Here is a 21,678-nt window from a genome sequence, read left to right on the forward strand (position 1 = left end):
TCTACAACTGTCTTGGGTTTCCCATTTGAAGTAATGTTTCAAAGCCACAGAACTTCCTAACCAAACACAATTCTTCAAGGCCACCAGAAGATGGAGCATAGAAAACTACAGCCCCAGAGCTACTCCTGGGGGAGGGATTAAGGTTAGGATACCAGTGTTCTGACAAATAAGACAATCTCAACTGCTAGACTCTTCCAAAATCTTCCAGAGCACCTCAAACAATGGTTTGCATTCAGATGACACAGAAGAAGGCTCATCTGACATGGGCTCAGCCCACACGGAGGCAAGGTCAGCCTGTCAGGGTCTGCACTGGGGCACAGGCCAGGACACCACCAACCACACCCCAAGACAGAAGCAGCTGAGGGGCCTGGGGTGGACTCCCAAGGGTGGGGCACATCAAGGGGTCCTGAGAGGGGGTGTAAGCAAGGGCAATGCCCAGGGGCTACAGGGCCAGAGATGGCTCAGCAGTTTGGACCCCTGTTAAATCTCTCCCATCATTTCTCTGTTCTCCTACCACTTCCTCAGCCTCTCCTCCTTCTTTTGCTATTTTCAGACCTGGCCATTTGGGGATTTTTTTTTTAAAGCCTCTAGTTACTCATAGCACTGTCAGTCTCCTGGGCATGGGCTGGGTGGCTGGAGGACAGGGGTGGAGCACGACTTCCACTGTAGACCCTTCCGCATCTTTCAAATTGTAAAGATTCTATTCTATTTGAGAAAGAAGTGGAATTTTTATTTTGTTATTATTTATTTATTTATTTTGGTGTTTTAGGGCTGCACCTGCGGCATATGGAGGTTCCCAGGCTAAGGGTCTAACTGGAGCTGGAGCTGTAATAGCCTACATCACAGCCACAGCAATGCCAGATCTGAGCTGCCTCTGTGACCTACAGCTCACAGCAACGCCAGATCCTTATCCCACTGATCAAGGCCAGGGATCGAACCTGCAACCTCATGGTTCCTCGTCAGATTCAGTTCTGCTGCACCACAACGGGAACTCCCAAGAAGTGGAATTTTTAAAAAACTATTTGCTTGATATGACTGCAAAGCAATGGGACTTCGGAAATTTAATATTCACTTTAGATTATTTTATAGTTTTCACTTAATTTTACAGTTGATTTACAATGTTGTGCCAATTTCTGCTGTACAGAAAAGTGACCCAGTCATACATAGATATATATACATTCTTTTTCTCCTATTATCTTCCACCATGTTCTGCCCCAAGAGACTGGATATAGTTCCCTGTGCTGTATACACCAGGACCTCATTGCTTATCCATTCTAAAACCTAGTATAAGTCTATTTTCTTCCCAGATTCACACTAATTACTTCCCTTCTCTACTCCTATGGTACTTATTCAAACGAACTGCAACTTACAGCTGGGTTGTGGATGTCATAGTTTGCATCCACAACCCCAAACTCCCTGTCCATCGTACCCCTTTCCCCCTCCCTCCCTGGCAACCACAAGTCTGTTCTTCATGTTTAAATTCTTTCCTAAAAGTGGTGTGTTATAAAGAATGAGGTGCGACGTTAAGGTAACTGCAGGGCAGCACTTACCAAGTATTTGCAGTACACCAGGCACTGTTCTAGACACTTCATGCTTATTTCATTTCCACAGTATCCATAAGGAGGTTGTTTCATTACCCCCATGTGTGGATGTGGAAATTGAGGCCCCTGGAAGCTCCATAACAAGTCCTCATGTGTGGTGGGACAGGAGTCAAGCCAGGTCACGTGATCCCAGGACCCCCGTACTCTTAGCCACATTATTTAATAGTGTTTGTAAGGGTAGACATTGGTTTTCAGTTTTACTTAGTAAGTGACACATACTTCAGGGTAAACAGGTGGGTTAAACCATCACCAACCGACCACAAAGCTACGCTGCAGCCCAGGGCCACCTCCCTACCCCCTTGAATGCCTTAAAGCTGCCTCTCTCCAAATAACCCTATTATGGGTGATCAATACTGGAATCTGCATGCATCCTGTTAAATATAAAAATCATTTTCATGAAAAAGGAGTCAAGTCAGCCGCAGCAAGATGAAAGTTGTATTGACTTCATTCTTTAAAAAAATTCTCAGCAGCATAAAATTTCCCAATGTTAATTTTAATTGCAAAAAGGGGAAGATCCCTCAAAAGTACACGTCACTCCTCTGTAACTATTATGAAAGTAAAAGGAAGACTTTTTTCTGTCTATTGAAAAACATCTTGTCCCCAGGTATATGTTTTCACATTATTACTCCCAAACTATTGCACTCAGAAGCAATTCAATAGTTGTCACAAATGTAACTAGTACAAACCATGTCAGATACATGGCATCTAAATCTCTTTCAGAAAGAAAGAAGGTAGGAAGGAAGGAAGGGAAAGAAAGAAGGGGAAAGGAGGAAGAAGATCTTCAATCATACGCATTATTAGCTAGAGACACACAAGATATAAAAGTTGCCACTCAGACACACTTGATGCTTTATTCATTATTCATTCATTATTGTATCTGAAACCTCTGAAATTTGTATCTGAAATCCCAAGGAGACAGCCAAGAGGGTGGATGTGATCCTCATGTTTGCAAATAAATCAATGGTCTAACAGGACATCACTGGAAAGAGGCAGAGAAATGAGCCAAGCAGAAGATCCAACACTCAGAGCCACTGACAGCCTCCCCACCCACTTCACCACAAACACGTCACTCGGACATGCCGTGGCCAACGTCAGGAAACCCACAGCGTGACAGACTGACAGGAAAAGGCCAATTTAAGTCAAACAAACCTGTCTCCCCAAGGAGAGGGGAAAGTGGCCTTTCTTTGCACGCCTAGCCCTCCCACCGTTCCTGGAACACGATGGGAGTATCTTCAACACTTCGCCACATGGAACCTGCAAACCGTGGAAGCAGATTCCATCTTTCCAAAGGGGCTCCTCCATTAGTGATGGAGCATCCACTTTGACTGCAATTGGATAAGAAGTTTTGTAAAGATGCTATTTTGGTGTAAGAGAATGTCTAGTGTCCCCATGTGCTCATTTGCCAAATCTTGACAGAATAAAAACATGTAAAAATAGGCTCTTTCAGAGCCAGAAAACTGACCTACCCCAGAGCTTTACCCACTTGTTGGATCAGCCTTTTCCAAAAGATGTAAATAGACCAGCAAGTCCCTTTGTCATGGAGATCAAAAGAAGGTTCCAGTCAGCAAAGATTCAAAGGAAGGCCACAAATAGCAGCATGCTCCCAAACCCAGCGTCAGGAACTGGCCCTCCACTGGACTTTCACAGGACCCTGTCACATTCCAAACGGCCGTGTCCCCAAAGGCATGGAGCTGACGGACCCTCACCAAAGGCACAGCCCCTTTCCTACAGGGATGTGAGCCCTACCAGATCTGCTCCTGCACATTCCTCGCCCCAAGAGGCAAGCAGGAAGTAGGTCAGAAATGATTTAAATGATGGGAAGAAGCTAACCAGCAAGTGCCAGAACAAAACCACCAAATGGGAAGAAGACAGGCTCAGCAGGCCTATTTCTGGCAGAAATAGCAAGAGGGGGGCCCACAGAGGAGGGGTGCCCTTAGCAACCAGTGACTCCCCTGGAGCATCACAGAGAGGGTGCTGGTGCAGAGCACCTGGCCTCCAAGAGCTAGGTTCCTGGTTTCTGGGTATAACCCACCTCTGCAAGGGTCAGAGTCCAGCCAAGCAATTTCCAGTGTGCAGAAGACAACCACAAACTAACCACGTGGGAAAACAAGAGGTGTTGTCAGGCTGGCTGAAGCTGGTAAGCAAGGGCTTCAAAAGGGAAAGTGCTGGGTGCCCAACCCTATAGAGGGAGAGAGGGAGGTACTGAGTGATTTTTCCAGGAGGATGGGTTCACCATCCCCACATCCAAGGCCTCTGGGATATTCACCCACTTCACCATGTGAACTGGGGTTTGGCACTTGCCATCTGCCCTACATAGATTAAATCAGGAGCCACGGCAGCTGCCGACCCACAGCAGCCCCTGAGCAGAGCTCAGGGTGGAGACCAGGAGGGAGACGCTGTGCTCTGGGAAAACTGGAAGAACAGGTCTCCAGATAGTCAGATATTTTTAGGAGAAGACTTTATGAGCTCAATTCTTGCATCTCCTCATATCTAGAAAAACACTAAAATGCTTCATGATGACTGAGGTCTGTGACGAGTAGGAACCTTCACGACACCAGCAGCAAACTTCTGTAAAATGTGTGTGTGGCCACATGTACCTCCCCCTTCACCTTTATCACAGACACCCTGATGTCTCCCTTCCCTCTTTGGGGCTGAATTTCACTGAATATTCTTTCTAGAAACAAAAAGATGTCGAAGTCATCTGTGAGCGAAGCCACTCCCAAGGGTGAGCTGGTGAGCCCTGAGGGAACTCAGGAAAGAAACAAAGACGACTGGACCTGATCTCTTAGGTGCCTATCAAAGGAATGATTCCAGAAAGCCTAGACCTTTGCTTCTTCCCTTAGAAATGTGCTGGATTCCTTAACTTGAGATGTCTGGTTTTCTGGAAATCTTCTGTTCCTACTACCTGCCCTGGGTTGCAAAAGCGCCTATATATCCTGGCTCCCCTATCGCCTCGTCATAGCGGCTTTCTCAGGCTACCAGAGATGTTGTCTTCCAGGCTTAAGTCCTAATTTTGCCTCAAATAAAACTTAACTCTCGACTTTTCGGTTGTGCATTTATTTTAAGTGACAACCACCAGCCACTAACAGCAGTGAACCTTTACCGAGTGCTTATTTATGAGCCTGGTATCTCTACTTGCATTATCTTTTTTTTTTTTTTTTTAATCTTCAAGACTCTTGGATGTTACAAAGAAACCCATCTTTGAAACGGAGACATTAAAGTCAAGGTCAGCCATCTGGGGAATGAATGGCCAGGATTTGAACTGAGGTCTGTTGCAAGCAGGGCCCAGGCTCTCAACCAAAGTTGCTCCCTAGAAAGAAAAGAGGCAAAGCGGAAACCAGCTTTTTCTTTGATGCACTGTATTCATTCAACAGGCTTCCTGGCTGTGAGACCCCGGGCAAGTCCATTAACTTCCTGGTGCCTCAGTTTCCTCATCTCCAAAATGCAGATAATAATAGAATGGTTTCTGAGCAAGAAATGAGATGGACTCAGGTTTAACCAAGGTCCTAGCACAGAGTTAAGTGCTCAGCAAAGGTCAGCTCGTATTGCTGTTATCAGTGGCCATAGGTATAAACACTGCTATCCCCACAAAGTTTCCAGCTTTGAATACAAAGCCAACAGACAGGAAAAGACCATGAAGCACATGAGGGTTAACTGGGGGGGACAGGGAAATAGCTTGAGCCTTGGAGGTGAGGGAGCAGCTGCCCCAGGCAGGACCCCCAGGGATCAGCCTGCAGCTCCCACAACACTGACATTGGCCCCATTTTTCTTCCTTCCAGGAACAGGAAGCGGGTAACGATTAAACAGAAAAACGACAAAAATCCTACACGCAGGGTTTTCCAATTAGTCACAGGTTCAGTCAGGCAGTGTTCCTGCTAGACAGGCACGTGGCCTGCCTTCTGGGAATATGGGAACTGGCAAGCGAGATGGGGTGTGTGGAGGGAGAGATCCTGTCCCAGTGAAATCCCAAAATCCTCTGCCGGGAAGTCTCCCCAGGGCTGCGAGGGCAAAGGGATGAGAGGCGAGGACAGGAAATAAGGACCATTTCGGAAAAGGCAAGCGAACGTAAGATTACACAGAAGTCATGATGAAAACCCTAGAGAACTTGATCTTAAGGAAAAGAAACAAATGTGAAGGTCAACAGCATGACGTGCAAATAAGAACACTGAGAACCGGGAACAAGGGTTAATCACATAGAAAGATACTCTTAATAATAGTCAGGTGGCCATGCATACTTTGTAGAATTACTCTTCCAAGCACTTGACAGGTATGAAGGTGTTTTAACCCTTCCAATAACTCTAGGAAGTGGGCACTATGTTTTCACCCCCATCTTACAGATATGAACACTATAGCACAGAGAGGTCAAGCAACTTATACCAGGTCACACAGCTAGCAAGTAGCAGAGGTGAGATTTTAATCCAGGCAGCCTGGGTTTAATCCATACTCTGGGCTCTCTTGACTCTGGGCTCTATTTATTGCCCATGAGAAGTAACAGTTTTGGTTTTCAGTAAAGTTCCACGGAATGGGATTATCCACAGCTCATCTCTATGTTGAGTCAGAGTACTAAGTAGAAAAATCATTTAATTCAATAATAAACCTAGAATAAGAGAATGGTTTCCTCCAGTGAACCAATTACTGGGAAGAGAACGTGCTTTTAAGTTATATTCTCTCCAAGTCAATTTATCTCTTTTTGCTATTAAATACTAATTTCTAAAAAAATCTACCATTTATAAGAAAAAAAAAATCGAGAAGCCTCCTGAGCTACATTTAACACTGCTGAAATTGCTGATCACTTCTTGGGAATCCTAAACTTCCCTTTGACCTTTAAAACAATAGAAACTACTTTACGAAGGGATCAGAGTTGCCATATATATCCCTTTGTCCAAGAAGATCTCAGCTGTTAATGAAAAATGTTATGTGAAGAAAGTTTAAGCAGTATTTTGAGCTAACATGATCTCAGTTTCATTAAAAGAAAAAAATACCAAATGTTTATACTAGTAATCTCTGAGAAGTGAGATTATAAATTATTTTTATTTTCTTTTAGTATTTTGTCTTTTATTGGTGGAACTTGGGAGTATTGTTTTTCTTTTTCAACTTTTAGTGTTTTCCAAAGTGTCTTGATGGCAGTCATTATACTTTCATTTTGTTTTGTTGTTTTTTGGGTTTTTTTTTTTGTCTTTTTGCTATTTCTTTGGGCCGCTCCCGCGGCATATGGAGGTTCCCAGACTAGGGGTCAAATCGGAGCTGTAGCCACCGGCCTACGCCAGAGCCACAGCAACGCGGGATCTGAGCTGCGTCTGCAACCTACACCACAGCTCACGGCAACGCCGGATCGTTAACCCACTGAGCAGGGGCAGGGATGGAACCCGCAACCTCATGGTTCCTAGTCGGATTCGTTAACCACTGCGCCACGACGGGAACTCCGTTTTGTTTTGTTTTTTAAGCCTGCAGATAATAAGTCAGTAAGGGGAGTTCCCATTGCGGCTCAGCAGTTAATGAACCAGACTAGCATCCATGAGGATGTGGGTTCAATCCCTGACCTTGCTCAGTGGGTTGAGGATCCAGAATTGCCATGAGCTGTGGTATAGGTTGCAGATGCTGCATTGCTGCGGCTGTGGCATAGGCCGGAGGCTACAGCTCCGATTGGACCCCTCGCCTGGGAACCTCCATATCCTGTGGGTGTGGCCCTAAAAAGACCAAAACAAACAAACAAACAAACAAACAAAGTTAGTAAGGAGTTCCCGTCGTGGCGCAGTGGTTAACGAATCCGACTAGGAACCATGAGGTTGCGGGTTCGGTCCCTGCCCCTGCTCAGTGGGTTAACGATCCGGCGTTGCCGTGAGCTGTGGTGTAGGTTGCAGACGCGGCTCGGATCCCGCGTTGCTGTGGCTCTGGCATAGGCCGGTGGCTACAGCTCCGATTCGACCCCTAGCCTGGGAACCTCCATATGCAGCGGGAGCAGCCCAAAGAAATAGCAAAAAGACAAAAAAAAAAAAAAAAGTTAGTAAGGAACCTTCGTTCTTATTAAGTTGAACCACATGAAACTGATGTCACTGTAGGTCAAAAATGGTAGAACAGTGGTAATTTCATATAGTTCATCCTAATAGGAATATTAATGTTGTAGAGGTAAACCAAAATACTGGAAATCCCTTAGTAAGGCGACTACCTATAATTGCAATCCACAATATCTACACTCTATATATTTTCACTGACCGAAGACAAAGAAAATTCTATGAAATCTTTGGTCCACACTTTAGGAGGGATGGATCAGTGGAAACCAGAGTGGCATTAACTTCTACTTCATTACACTATTAAAACACAGTGTAAACGCATAAACAATAAGCCACTGGCCTGATCATTTTCTTTCTTTCCCACTATACTTTTTTTTGAAAAGCCTTTTCAGTCTTTAAATAATAAACCACCATAATTTCAAAGAGATGATTGCGACCACAATCTGTTAACAGTACGAACTGATGTTTCCCAATAGGAAAGACCTGAACGTTTCATTTTCCAACAACCAGTTCTCCACCACCCACTGGATTTCCTACAATTCAATTCAATTCTGACACCAACTCCCTGGAGTCTGTGCTAACCCCACAGGTTTAAGGGCTCGGTCCCACCAGACTGCCCCCACTTCAGACACCTGCTGCAAATGGCATTGAACCACTTAACCTGGCTAACCCAGTGCAAAGCTCAGGCCTTCCCATGATCTCCGTCAGGTTCAACAATTTGCTATGACCCCTCAGAGAATTCAGGAAAGTGCTATACTTATAATTACAACCTTATTATAAAGGATGCAACTCAGGAACAGCCAAATGGAAGAGAAGCACAGGGCAAGGTGGGGGGTGGGGGGCTGGCACAGAGTTTCGACACACTCTCCAGACACACCATGCTCCCAGCTGGTCCATCCCACGTTCATCAGTTCACCAGTTCAGAAGCTCCTTTAGCCTCCGTGTTCCAGAGGTTTTATCAAAGCTTCAAGACATTGCATTACACAGGCATGATTGATTAAGTCACTGGTCACTGATGACTCACTCTATGGCCAGACCCTCACGCTTCCTTGCATTCGGGGGATGCAGTTGAAAGTTCCAACCCTCTAGGACCACAGTTGGTTTCTCTGGCAACCGGTCCCCATCCAGATGCTCTCTAGGGGCCCACCAAGAGTCATTCATTAGGGTGAACTCAGGTATGGGCTAAAGGGCTCATTATGAGTAACAAAAGATACTCCCATGGGGAAATTTCAAGGGTTTTAGGAGTTTTGTGCCAGGAACACTGGACAAAGACCAAATATACATACATACATACATACATACATATATATATATATATATAGAGAGAGAGAGAGAGAGAGTCTTTATATAAACTCAAAGTCAAGAGGTTTTTCTCATTTATATATCAAGATGCAGCACTTGACAGCATGGTAAAGAGCAACTATTTTATCATATGGTTCAAGGAAAAGAATCTCCTCTCCTCCTTAAAGACTCCCCCTTTCCCATCCCTCTCCCTTCTCAGACACTAAGACACACCAAGTCTACTGCCACTGTAACCACAATTTCCATAATATGTAGGCACCTAACGTACACTAAATTACTTTAAAACGGGTTCATTTTCCTTCTCCAAATCTCCTTAGTCACATTCTAAGAAATCCAGGGACTAAATAAACGGACTTGCCAGAAGTGACGGAGAGAGAGAGACCTTACCCAAGCAGGCTTTGATCAACGGACCCAATGTTGATCTGCACGATTTATTTATTTAAAGACACTGCCCTAAACACTGAGTGCCTGCGCTGTCCTCCTGACCAGGACCCACCCAGAGTGAAGAGAAAACAATGAGAACTTGACCAATAGGGCAAAAACTGGAAATGCACAAGAGTCTTCTAAAAATAAATGTTCAGCAGTGAGGAATTCAGGAGTCAAGATGATTTGTACAATTTCGGAGGATTTACTCTAAACTAAGACAGGTACAATTACCTAGCTTTTACTATTTAATGAACCCTTTCTGGACTTCACACCACCCAGACAATACACTGCACTTACTTCATGAATCACCTTTCCCAGCAAACTTTGAAAACTTGTTTCTATCTATATATTAGATGTATTACATTAAACCTATATGCCATGTAGGTCATATATGTATTACTTACAAAGGACTATATATTATTCATTTGATCCCCCAAACTACTTTGAGACCTACAAAGAGCAGGTATATTCATTCTCCCTCCCCTCCCTCCCTCCCCCTTTCCCTGCCCACACTCAGCCCTCCCCTCTTTCTCCAGATGAGGAAACAGAACCAGCAACAGCCTTGCTGAAGTCTTAGGTGGTGTCTGGTGCCTAGGTCTTTTTTTGGTTTTTTTTTTTTTGCCTTTTGTCTTTTTAGGGCCACATTCACAGCATATGGAGGTTCCCAGGCTAGGGGTCTAATTGGAGCTATAGCCTCCAGCCTATGCCACAGCCACAGCAATACAGGATCCGAGGCACATCTGCGATCTACACCACAGCTCACGTCAACGCCAGATCCTTAACCCACTGAGCAAGGCCAGGGACCGAACCCACAACCTCATGGTTCCTAGTCGGATTCATTAACCACTGAGCCACGACGGGAACTCCTGGTACCCAGGTATTAATCAGCTCAGCACCCAGGGCCCTTCCATCACACTGCAATACCATCACTCCATCCCATCCCATCCGCAGCCCCCCACTGCCTACACAATCAAGTGCCTAGTTTCAGGAGGTCCACAGCCATACCTCCACATCCCCTCTGCAGTCTCACCTCACACAGTTTTCTCTGTGCACACTGGGTCTGCACAGCCCCTTCCGCTGGGCTGCCATCCCCACACTCCCCGTTAAGGTCTGCTTAAAATGTCAAGTTTTAGGCTTTCAAGTCTCTTCCATCCCTCCTATCAGAAGCAAGCGTCTCTCTGCTGTGATCCCACGTGGCACTTTGTCTGTAGGTCTCTGCTGATACCAAACGCATCCTCCCTTATTCTATAAGATTTATCTTCAGAGTTTGTTCCCTCCCCCTTCTCAATCACAAGTTGGTGGAGAATGGCAACCAAATTTGTCATTCGTTTTATTTTTTTATTTAAAAATTTTTTTTTGCTTTTTAGGGCTGCACCCACGGCCGTTCCCAGGCGAGGGATCAAATCGGAGCTGCAGCTGCCAGCCACAGCCACAGCAACAGCCACAGCCATGCAGAATCCAAGTGGCACCTGCAACCTACACCACAGCTCATGGCAACGCCAGATCCTTAACACACGAGCAAGACCAGGAATCGAGCCTGTGTCCTCATGGATACTAGTCGGATTCGTTTCCACTGAGCCACAACGGGAACTCCTGTTGTTCATCTGAGACATCTACACAATGCCTAACGGTATCTCAAAGAAGACCCCCATTGAGTTGCATGCTGTTTGTATGAAATATCTACATATGTTGCCTGCAAAGACTACTGAGCCACTGAGTTTGCAATCGTGCATGGAAAATGAGCTTTACCCTCAAAACCCAGCTTTCTTGCCTCTATCATGTAGCTTTTAGCAATATCAGATATTGGTTGTTTTGAGTTTTGTTTTAATAAAGGAGGAGGTTGGAAAGAAATGAGGAAGCTGTGGAAGCATTCAGGCCATATAAGCATATAGCACAAACATGCAAAGAAAAATGAAGGATGCCTGTTCATTAGCCATCTGCCACTTCGCCAATGCCAGGAAATTCCGGGCTGCCGTTTTTTATAATGTGAATAATTCACATGATTGTGTTGGAGACTTCCAGCTATGAAGAGCTGTTAGAATATTTGGAAATCAGTGTTCCCAAGCTATATTGTGGGACAGAAAGCCCAGCGAATTCTTCCAACTTCCACCCGTTCCAGGAATCTCAGAGAACCTCATTATGTTTGTAAACGCATGGGGGAGGAAGGCTTGGCATATGCTACTGACATTGAAAGGAAATTTCTGTTTGTAACCCTACCTATTACATGACATTTTATGGACAGGTTCTTTATAAATCGTTGACCGCTCAGCTAGGCTTATCCGGCCAGTTAAGAAGAATAATGGCCTAATTGTGTCTTTTCAGGAAAATGAAATTGATTTTTGAAAATATCTCCCTCATGCCAAAATTTTATAAACTCTTTTCTCTTTTTGTTTGTTTGGGTTTTTTGTTTCGGGTTTTTTTTTTGTTTTGTTTTGTTTTGATCTTTTTAGGGTCACACCGGTGCCACATGAAGGTTCCCAGGCTAGGGGTCGAATCGGAGCTATAGCCACCGGACTATGCCACGGCCACAGCAACTTGGGATCCGAGCCACGACTGCGACCTACACCACAGCTCATGGCAATGCCAGATCCTTAATCCACTGAGCGAGGCCAGGGATAGAACCCACGTCCTCGTGGATCCCAGTCAGGCTGGTTAACCACTGAGCCAAGACGGGAACTCCATAAAACTGATTTCTAAATCTATGACCTATACATTGAATGGGTCCCTTCAAATGTTTACTCTAAAAGTAAATAAGCAATTCCTAAAGAATTCCTTGGATAATTACCCATTTTCCACTTAGGGAAAAAAAATAAACTACATTCAGTTAACGAGCTGCCTTGATTTTATCTTTAAAGAGATGGATCAGAGTTTCCACAGTGGCTCATGGGGTTAAGAACCTGACGGGTATCCAGGATGATGCAGGTTCGATCCCTGGCCTTATTTGGTGGGTTAGGGATCCAGCGTTGCCATGAGCTGTGGTGTAGGTCACAGACACGGCTTGGATCCTGTGCTGCTGTGGCTGTGGTGCAGGAGCAGCTGTAAAAAGGAAAAAAAAAAAAAAAAAAGGCTATGGACCTACAATGAAAAAGGTCAAAAATAATTAATAAATAAACAAACTAACTAACTTCCTTTTACCAATAGTGCTGAACACAGAGTACATGCAATTTCACATAAAAATAAAGGATTTTGAGAACAATGAGCAAGCATACATCTTGCTTTGGCTTCCTCTCATCTAGGACTTGAGAGAGACACCTGATTTTGTCTTGGTTACCCTCTCTGTTCATCTGTTTCCTGATTTCTATAAAACAGAGAATAGAGCAACCTGTTCCTCACAGTGGTTGCAAGAAATAAATCTGATCAAGCCATCAAATATTTGAACATCTTACGTGTTCTGCTGTCTAGTTAAGACAAAACACAGTGGAAACAGCTGACTGTAATTCTCTGTTAAATAACATAGAGGAGATGCAACAAGTTTTCATGGACTCAGGTGTATATTCACAGGAGATAAAATCAGGGAATTCCTAGGAAAGGTTACCTGGATCTCAGCTTGAAGAATGGCAGGGAAACAGGATGAACAGCCCATGAAAAGGGGAGGGATTTCCAGGTTCAGATGCTTAGGCAATACCATCTAGAATGAGTTACAAATGCAGGAATTCCCATCATGGCTCAGCAGTAACAAACCCAACTAGTATCCATGAGGATGCAGGTTTGATCCCTGGCCTCGCTAAGTGGGTTAAATGATCCGGCCTTGCTGTGGCTGTGGTGAAGGTTGCAAACGTGGCTCAGATCCCAAGTTGCTGTGGCTGTGGCCTAGGCCTGCAGATGCAGCTCCAATTCAACTTCCATATGCCAGGGATGTGGCCTTAAAAAAATAAAAGACAAAAAAAAAAAAGAAAGAAAAGAAAGAAAAGAAAAAAAAAAAAGAAATGCAAAGTCCAGTCCCTTCCCAGACCTACAGACACTAGAAGATGGGTGCACAGTGACGGAGCTGCATTGTGACAAGCCCTCTAGTTAATTCTGATGCGTGCTCGAGGCTGGGGACCGCTGTTGCGACTTTGCTTGCTCTCACCCCCTCTCTTCCATGACCACCTGTGCTCTTCACCTGGTAACGCTGACATTTTTACAACTGGGAGTTCAAACTTCATTTCCTCCAGAAAGTCTTGTTCAACCTGCACTCAGCTCTCATTTCACCCTCAGCCCCAGGCTGGGTATTCTGGCCCTGGGCCATAGTTTCTTTATCAAAGTACTAATGACACTTCATCATTATTGCTCGTTTAATCATCCTCCATGATAACCTGTGCTGGCTCCATAAAGGCGCAGACTGTGTCTAGTTTGTGCTCATCACTTCGCCCCAGGGCCTTGCACACAGTAAGGCTAATATTTGCCTTTAAAGGGGCTAATATTTGCTGAATGAATACATAATTTATAGAATTAAGCTGTGTAACAAAGGTATAAAGGAAAGGTATAAAGTATTATAAAATTAGGAATAGTATGTGTATATATTACATAATAGATACATATTATTAGGAATATTACATATATGCTTATTATTACTAATGCATGCATTTGAAGTACTGATTGTAGAAACACAACTGAATTTAGTTTGTCTTTAGAAAGAGCTCCATGAATGGATGTGGGTTTTGAAAACCTTTGCACTGAAAATTTTCACTAGCACTTTTCAAATGTGTCAATGACACACCGTACTCACCTGATAAGGGAGAACTGGCTTAACTTTTTTTATTGTTATTCTGTTTTTCTCCATGCAGATTCCCCACCTCAGGCTTTTGGAGCAAGATGCCCCTAGAGGCTGGCAGACAAAGCAGCCTCTTACCAAGTCGGGACTGGAGGGGGAGAGGAGACGTGCAGCTAAGATTTGTGGATGATTCTGGAAAGCAGAAGTCTTTGCCTTATTATAAAGCAAAAGCCTCAGGCTGAGTCAGAACACCTGGATTCCAGCTCCAGTTTCCTTCCTTCCTTTATTCACTCAAATGTTTGTAAGCATCTGCTCTGTTCCGGCTCCTGTGCTTGGATCTGAGCCTTGGATAGTGACCAAGACACACACACATTACCCTCCCTCACCAAACCGAATGTTCTGCTCCTCCCGAGGGCCCTGGCTGCTCCTGATTCCCACAAGCAACTGAACGGAAGCTTCCCCCTCTGCAAAGGGAGGGCTTAGTTATAGGATGACCACTGAGTCCCCGCTGACTCTAAAATCACACGAGCAAGAACACCACAATGATTCTCCGAAGTCATGTAGCCAAAGTCATTCTTCTCAGGCCTGCTCAGCCCAAATCCAGAGCTGAGAAACCAGCCCCTGGAGTGTGGGGACCAAGGGCAAGTGTGGACCTAAGAGTCTTGCCAGGAGCAGCAAAGCGGGGTTGCCCTTCCATGGAGACACAGCTTGAACACAATGGAAAGAGTCCCAGACAGAGCAAAGAACCCCCTTATGACCTGGCCAGGCCAACTCGGTGTCCTCATCTGCTCAATAAGCTTTGAGGAGATGTCGGCCCTAATAATCCGGGATTCTACATCCCTGCTCCAGCACGTGTTTTCCCCACACCATCAAGCAACTCACTCAATCCTGAAATTACCCGGATCCCAGCAGTTAAGGGTTCAGACCCACAAGACTCCCCCTCTTCCCACCCCAACCCCTTCCCAGCCATCAGATGCCAACTCCAAGTCCAGGTTGTTACCCGCGCTTCTGACCAACTGGCTACAAACTGGAGGTTCCCACGATCCCATCCTTGAGTTCGATTAATTTGCTAGAGTAGCTCACAGAACTCAGGGTAACATCTTACTTACTTATTGCTGAGATACCCAGGGCAACGTGGGGGGACAGGGGGTGGAGCTCCCAGGACCTCTGGGCAGGAGACTCTCCAGCATCTCCAATCAGGAAGCTCATCAAGTCTTGTTCAACTGTTTAAAGCACTTCATCTGCAGCCTCTTCCCCTTCCCAGAGGTGAGTGGGCCAGGCTGACAGTTCCAAACTTCACTCCCACTCTCTTTCGGGCAACCACTCCCACTCTCTAGGGGCACCACCCTCAGTCGGCTCATTAGCATTTGCTCAAAGAGGGCTCTTTAAGAAAAAAGACACTCCTATCATGGGGAAATTCCAAGGGTTTGAGGAACTTTGTGCCAGTAACTGAGAACAAACATATTTTGCATTAAACATATATGTTTGATAGCAGGTGAAGCATATAAACATATCTTATTATACTCTACTTCAACACACCATTCCCCAGTGAACCATGACCAGTCCAATCCTGGATAATCAAAAAGGATATCAGTAGGATAATCACAAAAATCCTAGAGGAAACTGTCCAAACTACGACTGGACCTATAGATCCACTGGCAAGGAAAAAACCAACGGGTGAATCTTTCAAAATCCTTTCAAAAGAAATTGTCACATTCTCCCCTTATAAAGGTAATGGTTTCCTTTTTCCTTTCTCTTCTTCCTTGCCTAATTTTGGTAGCGAATGGCTCAGTCCCCCATCTCCCCTGCACCCCAAGAGAAATCCCTGCCAGGCCCAGCGGCCCCTGCTCCTCCCCTGCTGGGGCCCTGGCACTGCCCAACCCTGCCGTCCTCGACCTCCCGCCCAGCCTCAGCAGCCTGGGCTCGGGAGCAAGACGAGACAGGGCACACCTCAGGCAGCAGCAGAGGACCTGAAAGGAAAATTCTAGAGCAGCTCTGTCCTATCTGACTGCTGTGACAGGTCAGTATTTGGTTAAAGACAAAGCAATAATGACACACTTTTTTTTTTTTTTTAACATTTACTGTGTGCCAAACACTGCACTGTGCACACGCATGTTTTATCTCACATCACAACAATCCCAACCTGCCACAGTTTCTACATGTGACACAGATGATGAAAGTGGTGCAAAGATTTTTCACCCTCTGTACAAGAAGCACTTTCTTGGTGGCTGGAACGCAGTCATACACAGGGGTGTGCAAACAAAATGGGGTGAAGGGGAGTGTCAGGGAGAGCTGGCAGCTGTTTGGGATCCTGGGATGAGCTGACAAGAAGGCAGGCACCTTCAGGAACTGCAAAAAGGGAACAGAAAAACCCCTGCGCTCAACAGGTTTGGCACAAGGTTCCTCAAGGTGAGATGACTGGGCATGGGGACTCAGTTTACCTGGGGTATCCATCACCCTCCACCCTCTCTTCCTCCCTTAAAAGTCCCTTGGACAGAGCCCATTTCTTCTCTCCCTTACAAAGAAAGCTGTGTCAATACCTGGCAGAGGAAAGCAGAGTTTCCCTTATCATAGGCACCCATTCGTCAAGCCACCTAAAATACAGGAAACCTCCGCGTTGCCCAGGTATCTTTATTTCATTAGATTCCACACTGATACCAAAGTGGTGCTTCTTTTCACAAAGTGCCACTCCTTTGAGGAGTTCTTTTTCTCCGCTGGCTCTTTTACAGTTTTGAGCAGTTTTACATTTGGTTACCCACAATCAAGAACAGATGAGTCACAAAGAGGAAATGCAGGACCATAATCCCTTATCCGAAAACCTGGAGGTCAGATGTGCTTTGGAGGTCAGCTGTGCCTCCGAAATGCAGACTTTGTAATTCCAGAGAGGTAACAACGCATCTAGCGCACATTATGTAACACTCAGAAATCAAGCTCATTACTATTACCGCAACCAAAACTCAGCAATATTCAAACTGGGTGAGATAAATAAACACCATAGAATCCCACACGGGTTCAGGTTAGGTTCTACCTACCAACAGAGCATGCAGAAAGCCTCAAAAAAAAACTTTCGGTTTTTGGAGGTTTTCAGATTTCAGAATTGTCCATAAAGGATTACAGACCTGTGCAAACAGCTTATATACTGGAAGAAAATAGTCAACCTAGGCGTAACCCAAAACACACAAATTAAATCAAGGTACCAACTTCTGACTTGTAAGTGAGGAAATACGTTTTTCAGAGAAAAAGTCAACGGTGTGAAAAGTGAGTCCTTTGACAACTGTTATGAGAATGCAAACTGGAACAATCTTCAAGTCATTATCAATGGCCTCAAAACATGAATACCCTTGATCCCAAAACTGCTTCTTGAGGAACCCATTTTCTGTGGAAGCCATCTATATCTAGACAAGATTTTATGCATAGATGTGTACTGAAACAATGAGTTTTAAAATTCATTTTAAAATAATTAGCATAGAATGGAGACAGAGATAAAATCCATACAATGGAATATTATGCAATCTTTTTTGGGGGGGTAGGAAAATGGAGAAAGCTTTAAGTATAATATCAGGTCCAAAATGCAGGACACAAAAGGGAATTTACCTTATGATCCTTTCCAAGCAGCAAATACATGCAAAGAAGACCAGAATGAAACCGGCTGACAATGGCAAGTGACTTGGAGTAATGAAATCAAGGATGATTCCCTCCCTTTCCAGTCAGAACTTTAAATCCATTGGGGAACTTTCCAGAAATACCAAAAGCATGGTATTTCAGTTGAGGGGAAATGGGAAAAAAAGGCTTCGCTACTTAACTCCCAGTCAGTGGCAGCCAACTCATGAATCTGAGGTGTCGCTCTGGAATTTTACATATTTACAATGAACCTATGATTGCCAAGCCAGCACCACCTCCAGAATGAAAACATGTGTGGTTTACATTTATTAGACAGTTTGGTTGACATTATAAGTCTAGTCTAATGGGCACTTTGGGTAAGAAATAGAGGGGGAAAAGATACACAGGAAAGATATATATTATATATATGTGTATACTTATACCACTTTGCCATACACATCCCATATATATGTGTGTACACACACACACACACATATACCCGACATTGCTGTTTGCCAAGACCTTTCAGAAACAGCAGGCCATTTGATCCTCACTAGGATAGCAACCAGTAAGGCAGATAGGAGACAGGAGTTGACACATACCCAATTTACAGGCAGGAAACAGAGGCAGAGAGAGCCACACTCTCAAAAGTGGCAGGCACACTTCAAGTCCACAGTGCTGACTTCGAGCTAGCTTGGTGCTCTTTCCACTCTATCATGGCATTACCCTACTAATGATTCTTTATAAATATCTTAGAATAAAAAGAAATTATGGAGCTCCCACTGTGGCTCAGCGGAAACGAATCTGACTAGCATCCATGAGGACGCAGGTTCGATCCCTGGCTTTCTCAGTGGGTTAAGGATCCAGCGTTGCCGTGAGCTGTGGTGTAGGCTGCAGATGCGGCTTGGATCTCTCGTTGCAGTGGCTGTGGCTCTTATTCAACTCCTAGCCTGGGCACCTCCATATACCACGGGTTCAGCCCTAAAAAGACAAAAAAAAAAAAAAAAGAGAGAGAGAGAGAAAGAAAAGAAATGAAATTCCTCAGTCTAAAGAATAATAAAATGATTAAGTAATAACAATAATAGGCCTCAGAATCTAACAGATGTGAGAGAAGGTCAAAATCCAACTTACATACTTATGTGACTTTTTCAAGCTGACTTCTCAGGACTCAATTTCCTCATCTATGCATGGAGGAATAAAATTATACAGCTGACAGGATGTTGTAAGCATTAAATGATCTGAGTACTTAGAGCAGAGCCTGCCACAAAACAGGCATAATAAACCTTCCTCCAAAAAGAGTTAAGTGCTACAGTGTATTAACTGAAAATTCCAGTTGTCCTGTTAGCCATACCAGCCTCACTACCCTCCCCACTCCCAGCAGGTCACCAAATCTTCACAGTTACCCAGGTAACTGCCTCAAATTCTTAGAAACCTCTCAACATAGTCATTTTAACCAATGACAATTTCAATCACCTTTTGTCGGTTCTAAATAACTCCTCTAGGAGTTCCCGTCATGGCACAGTGGTCAACGTATCCCACTAGGAACCATGAGGTTGTGGGTTCAATCCCTGGCCTTGTTCAGCGGGTTAAGGATCTGGTGTTGCCGTGAGCTGTGGTGTAGGTTGCAGACTCGGCTCAGATTCCTCATTGCTGTGGCTGTGGTGTAGGCCAGGGGCTATAGCTCTGATTAGACCCCTACCTAGCCTGGGAACCTCCATATGCTGCGGGTGCAAGACAAAGAAAAAAAATAATAATAACTCCTCTTTTTGTCCCAGTGTATTAAACTTCGACATCAGAGACACACAACCCTTTAAAAAGTAACAACAAAAGTTTTTTCTTTCTATCACCTGGGGCTTTGATCTCTCGCATTCAAATTCAACTACTGAAACTCCCAAATAGTTTGCTTATGGGGGGTGGGGGGAAGATGGGGAATGACAGGCACATCTCGAATCCCCCAATTTCTCATTTCCTCTTTAAATGAGATTTGGGCATGGAAGGCCAAGCTCCAAGAGCTGCTTCCTCAATAAGTCTGTCTGCTGACCATGTACAAGGCAGAAAGAGAGCTAGGCAGCTACTGGGCCAGAGGAGAACCCAGAATTTAATAAAGCTTATCGTTAGCATCTAAATAAGGCTGGCTGGAAGCCCACTGAGCCCGAGAAGGCAACTCGCATTTCACTAGCCCCTGGTCCCTTTTCACGCTTCTTACTCAAACATGCATTGTCTGTGGAGTAACTAAGCCCTAAGTAACCAGAGAAGTTAAAAAGTAAGCCAAGATGTGGAAAATCATCCCTCTGGTGGTATATAGTTTCGAAGGCTGCTACTAAGACAGAAGCTTAATGAGATTCTTCCACCAGAAGGAAGTGAGCAGGTAGAGATACTCCCACTGCCCACGGTGAGGTTGACTGTCCTTCTCTACTTCCCAACTTCTGATAACCCCATGCTTCCTTACAACCTCATGATGTCCTAAACTCCCAGTCTTAGACTCTCAACAAGCCCAAGACGGCTGATGCTGATTTCCGTTCTGTTTTCTCTCTGGGGAGCAGTGAGGTAGAGTGAAAAGAGAATGAACTTTGGAATCAAGCAGCTGGGTTATTAAAGATAGAGATAAATGTGTACACACACACACACACATCCCTCCTAGTAGTTCTGCTTCTCGGATTGAATGCTGACTGATACACTAGCAATGTGAGGTGGGGCCAGTTGTTTAACCTCTCTGGGCCTCAGGTGCCTCACTGGAAATAAGAACTTCATCAAATTAAAGAGATAAGTGTAAAATAGATATAAAGTGCCCGAAACAAAGCTTGACAGGTAGCAGCCACTCAACATTACTCTCCCCGCCGTCCCTAAAACATTCCTTACAGTCTTAGATTTCACGGGGACCAGTTGTCAGGGCATCTCTTCTTCATGAAGCAGGTCTCAAGTCACACTGGCACATCTGTACTTTGAACCCTTTCCTTTTTTTTGATATCTCTTTCTTCTAAAGTGTAATACTGTATATTAAGAGCTTCCTTTTAGCATCACATTCCAGTCCTGAAAGTAGGGTGTTGCTCAAAGATCCACTAAAACACAAAAGTACTCTACATGGGGAATTCTCCTGCAGTGACTGAGTACATGGGTGATGTGCTGAATTTAACCATTTCCCTCCCAGATTAAATGCTTCTGGAGCAACTAACTCTGTCCCTCTAAGTACTGTCTACAACCTTGGGTCCAATTTGAACCTGATTACACAACTACCTGTCTCAGTAACGAAATGTCAGGTGAAAACCAAAATCTCCTATCCAATAATACATGTCACTAGTGGCCATTTCCTCAGGGTGGATGCTGAAGGAAATACAGATCTGCTAATAAAGACTCAGGAGACATATGATCCAGCCCATTCCTTTCCTGACATGTTCTAGTTTCTATGAAAAAGTGAAGGCCAAAGTGATAAGCCAGTTTAAAAGCTGTAAGCAAATGGATTTTCTCAAGAGCGAAAGCAGTATACGTGTTTTTATGATGGAGGTAGTTATTGGAAAGCTTCCAGTTACTAGCTTATTATTTGGACCTGAAGAGGAGCTGCTCAAGCTTGGAAGAGCTTGCTGACGTATGATTCCAGGGTGTAGTAACCCCAATTGGCCAAGAAGCTCTGCGTTTACTATTTTTTTTTAACCTCTGCTATAAGGCTGCAATTAAGAGGGGGACCAGTGGTAAGGAATCCCCGGTGTCTACAGGTATAAAAACAAGAATGCAAGAAAGGACTCCGGTAAAAGTACACCTTCTCGGAGATTTTAGTGAAAAACTCCTGCTCCCACTTCATCACTGGGCAGAGCATTTTATCATCTCTGCTGGTGGCTTCCTGCTCTGACCACAGAAGGTTCCTTTTGTGGTGACAGGAATCGACTCAAAGGGAAAAAATAAAGGTAAGTTTACAAACACGCCTTCCCACTTTCCAAGCCTGATTTATTCAGGATGTGTGGTCAGAACTCAGAAATCCCCAACCTGTTACAAGAATCTATCAGTCACTAAAATAAATGAAAACTTTGAAAGGAAAACAATTGGAACTCCT

At 44.5% G+C, this 21,678-nt stretch overlaps 1 protein-coding gene and 1 long non-coding RNA gene across 4 annotated transcripts in view; both read right to left on the reverse strand.

The window, feature by feature from the left end:
- The window catches only part of RELL1 (RELT like 1), a 70,828-nt gene that overhangs the window by 48,522 nt on the left and 628 nt on the right, over positions 1 to 21,678 (reverse strand). The window lies entirely within an intron of this gene.
- Positions 10,658 to 19,202, reverse strand: LOC146400385 (uncharacterized). Its single transcript, XR_014812303.1, has 2 exons — positions 12,330 to 19,202; positions 10,658 to 11,911 (listed from the first exon to the last, which is right to left on the reverse strand). It is a non-coding gene; the product is annotated as an uncharacterized LOC146400385 (long non-coding RNA).

The sequence above is a fragment of the Sus scrofa genome, chromosome 8 (genome assembly GCF_054392235.1).
Source record: "Sus scrofa isolate SSC_HxYL_T2T_F1_AM1 chromosome 8, Sscrofa_HxYL_maternal_Yorkshire_Landrace_v2.0, whole genome shotgun sequence".
NCBI lineage: Eukaryota > Metazoa > Chordata > Mammalia > Artiodactyla > Suidae > Sus > Sus scrofa.